At 38.1% G+C, this 12,907-nt stretch overlaps 1 protein-coding gene across 1 annotated transcript in view; it reads right to left on the bottom strand.

Moving 5' to 3' along the window:
* Window positions 1-12,907, bottom strand: part of LOC308697126 (uncharacterized protein) — an 874,503-nt gene that overhangs the window by 136,530 nt on the left and 725,066 nt on the right. The gene's annotated exons all lie outside the window — the stretch shown is intronic.

Genomic DNA, 12,907 nt, shown 5'->3' with positions numbered 1-12,907 from the left:
CTGATATATTTTTACAGCAGTTTAAAGTAGTGGCTGTTTTCAGCCACGAACATAATGAAAGGGTAGGGAATTTGCCCACAGTGTACTGTTGAGTTTTTGAAAAATTTCAAAGCATTTTCCCATAATATGTGTCAAAATAAGATTTGTCACCAAAAATCATTCCATTTGCTGAAACACGGAGAAAGTTATGGCCAAATTAAGACTCAAAAATACCCCATAGTGGATGAAAACATCCCCAACAGCACATAAGGGTTAACTCAATGAGTTCAGTAAAGCTGGCAATATTCACACAGGCTATTCGAACTTCCCTATTCTTGAGCTAAACGTTGTTAAAACATAAATGACACCTATTTACAATCGCAGTAAGACAATGAGCTACAACCAAATTCTCACGTGTGTGTGTGTGTGTGTGTGTGTGATGGGTATAGGTTTAGGGGTCGGGTTAGTGTGTGTGCGTGTGTGTGTTGCTAAATTGTTACCAATGGTACAGATGTTTAATGTTTAATTGAATGTTTAATTGAACTACTTCTAAATCTGTCACTGCTTGTTCAACTGTCCATCCAAAGCTTTTCTCCTTTTCTCCAGCCGGTCTTCTGTGTTGATGATCCTGATTCTGGTCTTGTAAATGAGCTCAGTGATCGCTGTGTTCTTCTTAACGCTAGTGCATTTCTCTAGATGAAGAGCTTCCAGAGATGTTGGTCAGGATATAGCTTTGTCATGACACTTTTACAGTATCTTTGACAGAAATAGTAGGAGTATATGCATGCAGTTCCAAATTGACCAAGTGTAGATTTATGAGCTTGCAGAAGTACAGTCAATTAATGAGGACATTAATGAGGACATTAATGAGGACATTTATTACATCAAGACACTGTGTGCTGTAAGGCTGTGATGAAAATCCTCATGATTTCATAACATAGTTTTTAATAGGCCTACTGGATGTGGTCTATTAAGCTTGCATAGACACTTGGCTAACTTGCGTGTAGATTTGTCCAGACATCAATATTCCAGGTTTCATACAAGTTAGGAATCCTATTGCTTTTGGTTAATAATTTTGACAATATTTCATTAAAAGTATTTGCAAAAATGCACAAATATAAATCATGTATTGTAATTCAATAAACAGTTTATCCTCCATTGTGAATTCCACAACACTGTCTATTTCACACACACACACACACACACACACACACACACACACACACACACACACACACACACACACACACACACACACACACACACACACACACACACACACACACACACACTAAAAAACCTGTGTTAAAGTACCTCTTCTTTGCTTTAGCGAAGATCTGGGCCCATAACCTATTGAAGTTTCACGTGCTTTTTTTGAACTGTAGTGACACACTATGGCAATACAACAGTGACACCTATTGGCAAATTACTATATAACAATAAGCATGCCTTTGCACATGGAAGTGGAGAGTAAATCTTGAAATTAAGTGTTAAATAATGTTAATAATCTGTTAATGTTTAATGTTCAGTTATGTTTGACATTTGAAAGAGTTTCTATTATGTACAAGTTTTGATCATTACCACTGTGCAGAAGAGTAGGGCTTATGGTTAGGTTGTGAATAATAGCATGTAATAAAATGCAATATTTTACTTTGTTCATTGAATAAATACTTTGTTAATAATGTAATAACATGGTTGTTGTGGTGCTAGCAGCATGTAGTGTATTATATGTACAATATAACTCAAAGTCAAATATGAACAGATCATCTCAATTCACTCTAAACCACATGTTTAAATAAAAAAGCTTATTTCACTAAAAATATTAAATTCATTGTGTCATAGACTAAATAACGATTTATTCGGGTAGATTCCATTAAAGAAATCAAGCCTTTAAATAATACTTAAAAAATATAATGTGTAATATTGTTACCAGAAGTAGGCTAGCCTAAACAAACATTTTTGCAGTGTAGGAAAAAAAAAGAGAGAAATTGATGTATAGGGGAGAGCGGGGCACAAAGTAACGCTTTTTGACTTTCTCAGTTTGTGTAAATCTACTTATGGTTCAGAGTATTTTTTTTTCCCCACATTAATTTCCCACATTAATTAATTAACTCACCAAGTGGTTAGTGGTGTTCGTTGATGATTAAAAACAAATATATCGGCGCAATGTATGATTTCAATCTGTTTATTTTTCTGTAGTGGAACTATTTTTTCAGATACCTCACAACCACGTATAAACTTCCACTCGATATTTGAGTCTAAAGCATCTTTTCCGTTTCCGGTAGCGCAGTAATATCAACGAGCAATGAGTCCTCCAACAGAAATCGATGGGATTTTACAAAATGCCAAATAAAACACGACAGAAACTGTATTTCGCTACGCTACTTGTTTTGGAACATCAACGAACACCACTAACCACTCGGTGAGTTGCACAGTTTTGAAAACGAACGTTAAGGGTTGTTTTAAGGGCATGTTTGTGCATGGCCATAGACTCCCATTCTAAAGCGGTCATGGGCAATTCTAAAATAGTCAAAAGGTCGAGACAGGAACCATTGTCAAAATGTATTTGTCCACCACTCTTGTTCATCCAAAACAAACTACAAAATAGACTCAAAGTGTTAAATACCGGAATTATCCTTTAAGTGCTCACGGAAGAGATGGGTTTTCAGCTGAGAGCAAAGAAAAGCATTTTGAGAGAAACACTTTTTTTTTTTTTGAGAAAATGTTTTCACACTGATAGCAAAAAATATATATTTGAGAGTTTTTTTCAAAGTATTTTGAGAGAGTTTTTTTTTCTCAGAAATAATAAAAAAAAAATCTAATTTATATTTTTTTATGTTCTATGAGGGAAATACTTTCTCTCAAAACTTTTTTTAGTCTCAAATATTATTATTTTTTGCTATTGGTATGAAAACTTTTTCTCTCAAATATTTTTTTTTTCTCTCATGAAATGCTTTTTTTGCTATCAGTGTGATAACCTTTTCTCTCAAACTTTTTTTTTTCTCTCAGATCATTTATTTTCTCGCATGTAATAAAGACACAATTCTAGCTCCATACACTTTAATATGTAAATTATATCATCAGAAAACTAAATACATTCAGAGTTGTCAGGATTTTATTTGTGCTTAAAGGGTAACTAAACCCTAAACCAACTTTTTGTAGTTAATGATCTCTAAGAATGGGGCTTTATTAGTGCTGTTCATTGATTCAAGTAACTTTTTTGACATTTGGGTATAAAGTGTTTTAATTTTACAATATATGGTGTAAAAATGTCTGAGTGCTGCCCTCTTCAGGTTGAACAGTGGCTACTGCAGTTGAATTTTCCCATTGGATGTTTGCAGTACTGAGTGACGTAAGCAGGTTCCAGCTCACCACGCCCCTGGTACGAACTCACCACGCCCTTGGTATGAGCTAGCGTAGATTTATCTGTATTTAGTACAGTGGTCATGAGGGTACGTAGGGGTAGTGTTGCTGGTTGCACCAGCACTGCTGGACTGCATAGCTTTCCAGCAGACTTGGAAATTAGACGCCAGTGGTTGCATGCACTTAGCCTAGAAGACCGTGAGTGTGAAACCTGCATTTTACGCGGGATTGCTTCTCCAACGCAGTAGAGGTGGAAATGGGCTCTACGCAGTGCCAAGCGCTGCTCCTCCTGCGAGGACTCCACCACCGCAGCAGCATCTTGATGTGAGTGTTCATATAGATTTTAATCACAATTTATGGTTAGGCTAAAGTTAATCCTCTGGGGTCGACAAACGCACCAGCGCACTTTGCTGGATTTTTTCACATAGCGGCAAAATATGAATATTAGGGATGCACCGAATATTCGGCCACCGAAAATTTCCGCCCGAAAATGGCCCAAAAGTGCATTTTCGGTTTTCAGCCAAAATACTTTTATCACCGAAACAATACGGCCGAAATGTTGTGATGACGCAAACAGAAACCGCAACCTGCACGTGCTTGTCTGAAGCAACATGTCTGCAGTGTGGACGTATTTCAGTATATCTGAGAAAGACCCACGGACAGCGATTTGCAAAACATGTAATGCCGAAATTTCAAGAGGAGGTACATCTGCAAAGACTTTCTCCACGTCGGGTTTAATTTATCACCTGAAATCCAAACATTCCGATTGCTACGCTGAATATGAGAGGAACGCGGCACAGAAAAGGAAAACGCCTCCGAGCACGCCCACTCCGTCTGTGGCAGACGTTTTTGAAAAGGCAAGGAAGTTTCCCAGTGATGGTGTCAAGGCAAAGGGCATTACACAAAAGGTTATGGAGTTCATTGCCTTAGATGATCAGCCATTCTCTGTCGTAGAAGATGTGGGATTTCGTAGGCTGATCGAGCACACTGAGCCCCGTTATGTCATGCCGAGCAGACGACATTTCTCAGAGGTGTGTTTGCCTGAGCTGTTTAATGTTGTTGCAACTCACGTCCATGAGCATATAGCTGCAGATATTTCAGCAATTAGTTTCACGACAGACATATGGAGCTCAGACGTCAGCATTACCAGTATGCTCAGTCTAAGCGCACAATGGATCGACGCTGAATTTCAACTGCAAAAGATTCTGCTCCATTCACAAGAGTTTCGAGGGTCACATACAGCAGCAGCCATTTCTGATGCATTCGCCAATATGTTCGCCACCTGGCATATCGACAAATCTAAAGTGCATGTCATTGTCAGTGACAAATATGACAAAAGCGATAGAAGACAGCCAGCTGAAGGGAATACGGTGCATGGCCCACACACTACATCTGGCTGTAAATGAGGGAGTGTTGTCTCAACGCAGCGTAAAAGACGTACTGGCCATAGGCAGAAGAATTGTTGGCCACTTTAAACATTCTCAGCTGGCCTATTCCCGCTTGCAGTCTATGCAAGATCAGTTTGGAACACCAATAAAACGGTTCCAGCAAGACGTGAGTACGCGGTGGAACAGCACTTTTTACATGTTGCAAAGCCTCTTTGCGCAAAAGCGAGTCTTGGCTGCATATAGCGCAGACCACAAGCTCCCTGCGACATTCACTTCACACCAGTGGGTCTTAATAGAGAACATTCTCTCTCTTCTTGCCCCCTTTGAGCAGCTAACTAAAGAGATCTGCTCCTCTGATGCATCTGCAGCGGACGTTATTCCTTTAATCGCAGCACTAAAGCGTCTCCTAAGCAAAGAGGTTGAGACGGACCACAGAGTAAAAACAATGAAAAGTACGCTCTTAGAGTCTGTCAGCACACGTTTCACTGAGATCTATTCGGATCCTCAGCACTTCATCGCGACTGTACTTGATCCGCGTTATAAAGACCATTACTTGGATGCGGAAATAAAGCAGCGCGCACGAGAAATGATCCAGGCCGCGATGGATGCGGAGAACCCGCGTGGAGACGGAGACGGAGCAGTGCCCTGCGCAGGAGAAGGAGATCAAAGCACGGCCGCTTTCATGACCTGGCAAAGATGGCACGCAAGTACTTGTCTGCTCCGTGCACAAGCACTGACAGCGAGAGACTGTTCAGTGCAGCAGCTCATGTTCTCGATGAGAAGAGGAACAGACTTCACTGTGATAAAGCAGAGAAGCTACTCTTCATCAAGAGAAACCTGCCACTTTACCTCGAGAAGTAGAATGGGCTTGTCTAATGTCTAGTGTCAGACTTTGCACATCTGCAATTCTTGGTGCATTTGTTGTTGTTAAAGTTCTACAGTTAACATATGGGCTATGGCAGTATTTGTTTTGATACACTATTATGTTGAAGGCCTACAGAGAAAATATTGCTGTATCTTTAAGCAGTTGCACTTGTTCTGAATGCACTTTCTTGTAGTAGTCCTACAGAGAAAAATTTAAAATGCACTTGACCTAAATGCACTTTGTTTTTATGAGAGAACATTTCATTTTAAAACCTTTCTGCAGGCCAGTAGGCCTGTACATTATTATTTAATGTACACATGAGTGGGGTCAAGTTAAACATTTTAGTTTGAATTTTATTTTATACTGTGCATTGTTGCAATGTGCTAAATAAATAATTATTTGCATAATTTGTAATTGATTTATTCTTTGAAACTTTAATATTAATTTATGCAATTGCAATGCCTTGATTTTAGTAAAGTTAGTACACGGTCATAGCCATTAATGCAAATAATTGAAAAACTAATCATTAAAAAACTAATAATTGGCATAATTAATTTCTTTCGGTGTTTCGGTTTTCGGCCTTGGTTTCCTCTTTTTCAGTTTTCGGTTTCGGCCAAGAATTTTCATTTCGGTGCATCCCTAATGAATATGCCTACAGAGAGCGCGCACTATTGACATCAACTCGATAAAACTCATCAGATGCATGTACTTTACATCGTCTTGAGACCCTGTGAGTCACTCTCCATTTTAGAGAGTCTGACAGCAGCTGTCACTTAATCCGTCACTGTGGGTCTCAGATGCATATTGTCATATTCTGGAATGATTGTCTCATGTTTAATTCTCATATATAAATATGTTGATAGGTATTTCTGTTGTGCTGGTCGGCTGTATAGAGTTTCTCACACATTCAATGAGCTCTACAATAAAGATTCAATAGAGCTTGATCTGCAATATTCCTTCACTGCAGTGGCAAACAGTAAAAACAGCAATTGCTGACCTCACAAGACAGACATATTTGATGATCTAAACCTTCACAGTCACACTCAGGCGATGAGGACGGATATTTTTATCTATTTGACACAGTAATGAACAATAAGAGCCAAAAGTCCAACAGTCATTGTGCTGCTCTTGGATTAGTAAGCTAAATGACAAAAACAAAACTACAAATGATCAAATTCCATATTTAATTAATTGAATTAATATATATAAAACAATATAAAGTACAATATAATCCAAATATTGTATGCAAAATCCAAATATTACTTCATCAAAAGTGTTTAAGACATTTATAAAGGAGCGAGTTTTTAATGGTAGTGTTTTCTCAATACATATTTTTAATACAGCTTTACAAAGAATAGTACCTGAAAATCCCAGTAAACAGTCAAAGGGAACAGCAGCGAGATATAATATGGGAAAGAAACAAATCTGATTACATTACATACAAACTGTTGACAGCTCAATGGTTTGATGAGTATGAAAAATGCTGTTCATTTATAAACTATAGAGATGTTGCTTGATGTCAACCCAACTGAACACTAATGGCAGCTGTTTAGGCAGAATATGTTGGTGCAACACCTCACTAACACACTTTATGTTGGCTTTTCCTTTGTCACAAATATACATTCATATTAATACATTTTATTCTGCCAGTCATTCACAGTTAGACACATTTTGTTGATAATTATAAAACAAAAACAGTATATTGCTGAGTGTGTTTTTGTGCTGGTTTCAGCCTGTCTGACTCCCAAAGCTTTTCATATTATATTATGTTCAGTGTTTAGTTCACAGTGATGGAAATTAACTTTTTCATTAAATGTGATATTTGCCACCTTACATTTACTTCCAGAGGCATTTATACTTTTATATGGGATTTTTTCTAGATGTATGCATATCTTTTAAGTTAAATTCTTAAGTAATTCATTATTAATTCAGTAAACAAAGTAAGTGACACATTTTCAGTGCATATCTGTGTGAGGTAAAAGTACACTCTTGAAGCTCCGCCCCCTGTGCCGGGAGCAGCAGCTCATTTGCATTTAAAGGAACAAACACAATTTTTTTTTTTTTTGCTCACTCTCAAAAAGTGACAACTTTAACATGCTATATAAAAATATCTGTTACCCCTTTTCCACCAAGGCAGAGCTGGTGCTGGTTCGGAGCCAGAGCCTAGTTTAAAATCGGTTCTTTGTTTTTCCACCGCCAAAGCACCAGCTCCGAACCAGTAAAACTGGTTCTTAAGTAGCACCAAATCATTGCAGGGTCTAGAACGGAGCCAAGAAAGAACCGCTTGCGTCAGAGGCTGGGGGCGGGGTTACCGTGGCCAACAAGACTGAAGAGAAACTTGTGACCGCCATTTTCAAATAGCAGCTAATCGAGCTAACAGCTGCTAAACACGATGGACGCGATCTAAAATATAAATCTAAGGCTAAAGTCGGCATCTTATTGTTAAAAATAAATGTTATGTAGCCTACATGCCGTTACTCTCGCTTGTAATCTCCGTCTGTACAAATAATGGCGAGCCGCGCGAACACGTTGGATCCGCCGTGTTTGGATGCCGATGTAGGTCCGCAAAGCCATGAACATCAATAGCAAAGCAACATGCGCCATTGTTGATGATGTGTTTGTGTTTGGCGCCGCCGCGCTAACGTTGCTGAGAAAGATGAGACGTAGCTGTGACGTAAGACCTGGCTCTGCGTTGGCTCTTTTAGCCTGTGGAAAAGCAAACCGGTTCTTTGGAGGCTCGTCAGTCGAACCAACTCCGAACCGGCACTAGCTCTAGCTCCGAACCAGCACCTGGTTCTTGTTGGTGGAAAAGGGGTATGTGAGGTATTTTGAGCTAAAACTTCACACACACACTCTGGGGACATCAGAGACTTATTTTACATCTTGTGAAAAGGGCATTATACCACCCCTTTCACTTCTTGTTCATTGAACTACTTTATCAAATCAGAATCACATTTTCAATCATGCTGATATTTGGGAAGAACAGCAAGCTTGCTCATGTGATGTTGCTTAACTATAATATATGATATAAATATATGAGAGAAAAACTCATAGAGGAGCATTATGGCCTCATATATTGAATTCAGGGTCATTCTGACTGTATTCTTCTAGTCTACATCACACAGTGAACGTGTGCACTATCAAGCCTTGTTTTTGCAAAGTGAGTGTCATACACAATTTCAGTTTGCATATCATTAAAACAACAATTACTATATTATCTTACATGATATACTATATCACAGACCTCTAGCTGCAGATGTTCAGTATGTTGACAGAATCCTCTGTAGATCTGTTGATCTGAAGGCAGATTACAACTAACCAGTGTCGTCACTAGATGTTCTAGACTACTGTCTGGTGTCTCGCAGTGGGACAGCATTGTAGTCATCATGATTAGTGTTTCTGTGCTGACGTTGTAGACAGCAAATATAATCCCTACAGAGCTTGTAGACAGCAAATATAATCCCAGCCAGAGCCAGAGCCAGAACCAGAGCCAGAACCAGAGCCAGAACCACCAGAGCTCCAAACACAATCACTCCAATAATCCAAGGCTCTACAGCTGAAAGGGGGAAGGAGGGAAGAGAACACAGTATTTTATTTTATTTTTTACATTCTTTTTTAAACTCACTGCTTAAAGATTTTGTAAAGCTCTCAATGTCTCTCCTGTTTTACTTACTATTTTGTTCAGTATTATTCATTTTGTGATCAACATCTGTCATCTTTGAGTCTGATCCTGTACCAGATTCTGTAGATGATTTCAATGGTTACTCACACAGTTTCACATTTGCTGTTCAAATCATTCATGATGAATAAACCTCAGCTGTGAAATCAGCTCAAATCTTTCTCCTCCTCCACTGATCTTCTCTCACCTGTGACTGAGACTGAGACTGTGATCAAGGTTTCATTATTAGAGTCCAGAACTCTGTATGTTCCAGTGTCAGTGACTGCAAAATTACTAATGGTCAGATTCCTCTCTCTCACAATCACTCGATCATTCATCTTCTTATCGTCTATCACAATCACTCGATCATCCATCTTCTTATCGTCTATCGTCCACACCTCTTTCCACTCTCCACTGGAGTTTCTCTCCACTCGCTCAACATTGATCAACAGAGAATCAAAATGTAGCTCCTCGCCTGTTTTCACAGAGATCTCATCTGAGGAGAAACAGAAAGACATTAATCATTATAATAATGGAGTCAATCAATCAAGACACATTAAGGATTAAGAGGGGAAATAAGCTTAAATCATTTTTTATTTTTATTTTTTATCACATTCATTTTTTGATCAGTTTGTACTTTACCATGAACTTGAAGATGGAACTTCAGCTCTTCTGGAGAACTGTTGTAATAAAATCTTAATAAGTATGTCCCAGGGTCACTGAAGTTTAGATCCTTCAGGATGATGCCACATGCTCCTGTTTTACATACTCGGACACTTTCATGCTTATATTCCTCATTCACACAAGCAGTGATGTCAGAAAAGCGTGTTGATTTTCCCCGTCTGGCATACTGAATATCAGAAATGTCTTTGGTCTGATATCCACAAGTCAGGGTGACGTTTCCTCCCTTTATTCCTTCCACATGTTTAAGGGGGGTTCCTACATGGTGGGTTTCTAAAAACATAGATTAATTCAATATAAATCACCAATATAAAACATAAATGTAGTGTTTTTGTCTATTCTCAGTACAGAATTATTCAGTTATAAATAGAGTTTTAATAGAAATTAAAATAATGTTGCTTAAGTCACGTAAATTTCTTTTTGTTTCACCACACCACACATCCACATCCAGTGAGTTTCCCCAATGTTTAGCGCCAGAAATAAATGAAAAGATTAAGGGTGTTGGTTGGAGCCATGGTCTATTGCTGATGGAAATTAAATTATGCACTATGCAAAAACATTGTAATTTTGCATCTAAATCCTAGTTTGGTTATTCTCGCTTTATTCTGTTCAGCTTATGAAACATGTTTTGTGTCTTATTGGCCTTTCAGAGCTAACACACCAGCCTCATTCCTGACAATAACACTGCAGTTGTAGTGGATTCCTGAAAATCCTGCCCAAACAATGTTTATTAATAAATGAACTGCATAAATAAGTCAGTGACATCATGATGTGTAATGAGGTAATATTCATTCATCATCATATTCATCATACAAATTACAAAAAAAGTCTCTTGGCTTTAGTGGTGCAACAAAAACAATCTACTAAAATAACTCAACACACACACAAAAAAAGATTTATAAATAAAAATAATACTGACCGCTATGAGTGATGAAGAAAAACAGCAGCAGCAGATTCAGCCTGTTGAGAGAACAGAAGAGCAGTTGAGTGACTTCACAAAATAAATGTATCTAAAGATTTTATTTTTCTTTAGTCGAAAATCTTACAGATCACAATACAGCTAACTCTAAACTTAACATTCATCATCATTTTTTTATTTAAAGATGTTACATGAATATTTAACACATGTAGATCTTACATGATCCAAAAATCCAATCATAAACATCACCTATAATCTGAATCTTACATTCTACGTTTTCTAAATTATTCCAGTGTATTAAAGCAATTAGCCCGTGAAGCCATGGTTTACAGTGCATTTAATTCAATTCAAGTCAATTCAAATTTATTTGCATAGCGCTTTTCACAATACATAATGTTTCAAAGCAGCTTTACAGAAAGTGCATTTCAGAAATGTACATAGAGAAATACAGTTAGTTAATTTAGAACAGAAGTAAACCACAGCTTTACAGGCTTATTGCTTTTCTAAAACAGTTAGTCCATAAAAATGATTTATTTTAATATTTAGGTGCAGTGGTGCAGTAATACTGATGTAATGAGTTCACAGGTCAGGTGTATGTTTGTAGAGTAATTCACAATGGTTTTGAACGTGGCTGAACAATGTGATATGTTTTATTGGGATTTTTCCTAATGTTTTCTGTTCACCGGTTGTCTTATTAATTAGCCATTTAGTTCCACATTTGCTCTAGTCTAGTATTTATAGTTCTGTGTTTCCTGAGTTCTATTTTCCTGTCTTTCCCAGTGTTGAGGTGTTTTATATGTGTTTGCCTGGAGTTTCCTGAATTAAAGGATATTGTAATTGTTGTGTGCTTCCTTGCACAGCCATCTGTGACAGCCAATCAGAATCAAGGAACTATCCGTCAGTCAAACCATAAACACAAACAACAGGTTTTAGAAACTCAGTAACTTGTTACCTGATTTAATTTTTTTTTTTTTATAATAGTATTAGTATGTTATATTTTATTTTTATTGTGTAATTCCTATGTATGTCTGCATTAAGTCAGTCTTTCTTCTGCACTGGAAGCTTTTGTCATCAAGACAAATTCCTTGTTTGTGTGTAAACTGATTCTGATTCTAGGCACTAATTATATTCTAATTAGCCTATATTATTTACCCCACTAATGAAATCAAAGGGATGGAAAGGCGTAGTGCAAAATACCTGTCCCCAGAGCCGACCCTAACCTAATGTTAGGCCCCGGGGCTGAGAGGTTTTGTAGGCCCCATCCCCTCGATTTATAGTCTCATTTAAAAAAAAGTGTAATCTCTAGGTAATCTACATCACAGTTGAGAAATGTCAATTTTATGCAAATGAGAAGCGATTTTCACCAGCGACAACCAATAGGAAAGAAGCCTTTCAGTGGAGCTCAGCTCCCGTCACCGTCTCGAGTGCAGTGCAGGCAAGACAGAAGAGTTTGAGGGCGATTTCACTGATTTACATGATTTGACTGTAACTAACCACAAACATGGATATAATAAAATGATGCATGGAAAAGAAACTGTCGACAGTCTCAGTGGGTTTAATTCATACATGTATAGTTCGAGTGTTGTAGTTTTGTGATGCAAGTTTAGCACTGCTGCAGTTCATTTTACAGTTTCACCTGCATTATGTTGACTATTAGGGACAAGAACATTTATTATTTGTCAAATTCGGATGACGTTTTAGTAATTTATGACAGTATGAGTGAGTTTAATTTGTAATCTGGAGCAGGACCTGCAAGGGAAGATGATGGCGGCGTTTGTGAAAAAAAGTGGTTTTGTCTTCTAAATAATACTGAAATCATATGACATTGTGCGGTTAAAATGACTGCTTTTGTGTTATGTTTGTGCATTTTGTAGAATCTGAAATGTCAGCAGGCTGGTGTGAGTGCTGAGGATGAGGAGCCCAGAGCTGAATCCTGGAGATGGTGCCATGGACGAGACCCTCCATCACTCCACCTGCCCTTACGAGACCCTCCATCACTCCACCTGCCCTTACGAGACCCTCCATCACTCCCCCTCCATCACTCCTCCTGCCCT

The sequence above is a fragment of the Scardinius erythrophthalmus genome (assembly GCF_964197995.2).
Source record: "Scardinius erythrophthalmus genome assembly, chromosome: 10".
NCBI lineage: Eukaryota > Metazoa > Chordata > Actinopteri > Cypriniformes > Leuciscidae > Scardinius > Scardinius erythrophthalmus.
This window is presented reverse-complemented; position numbering and strand designations above follow the sequence as displayed.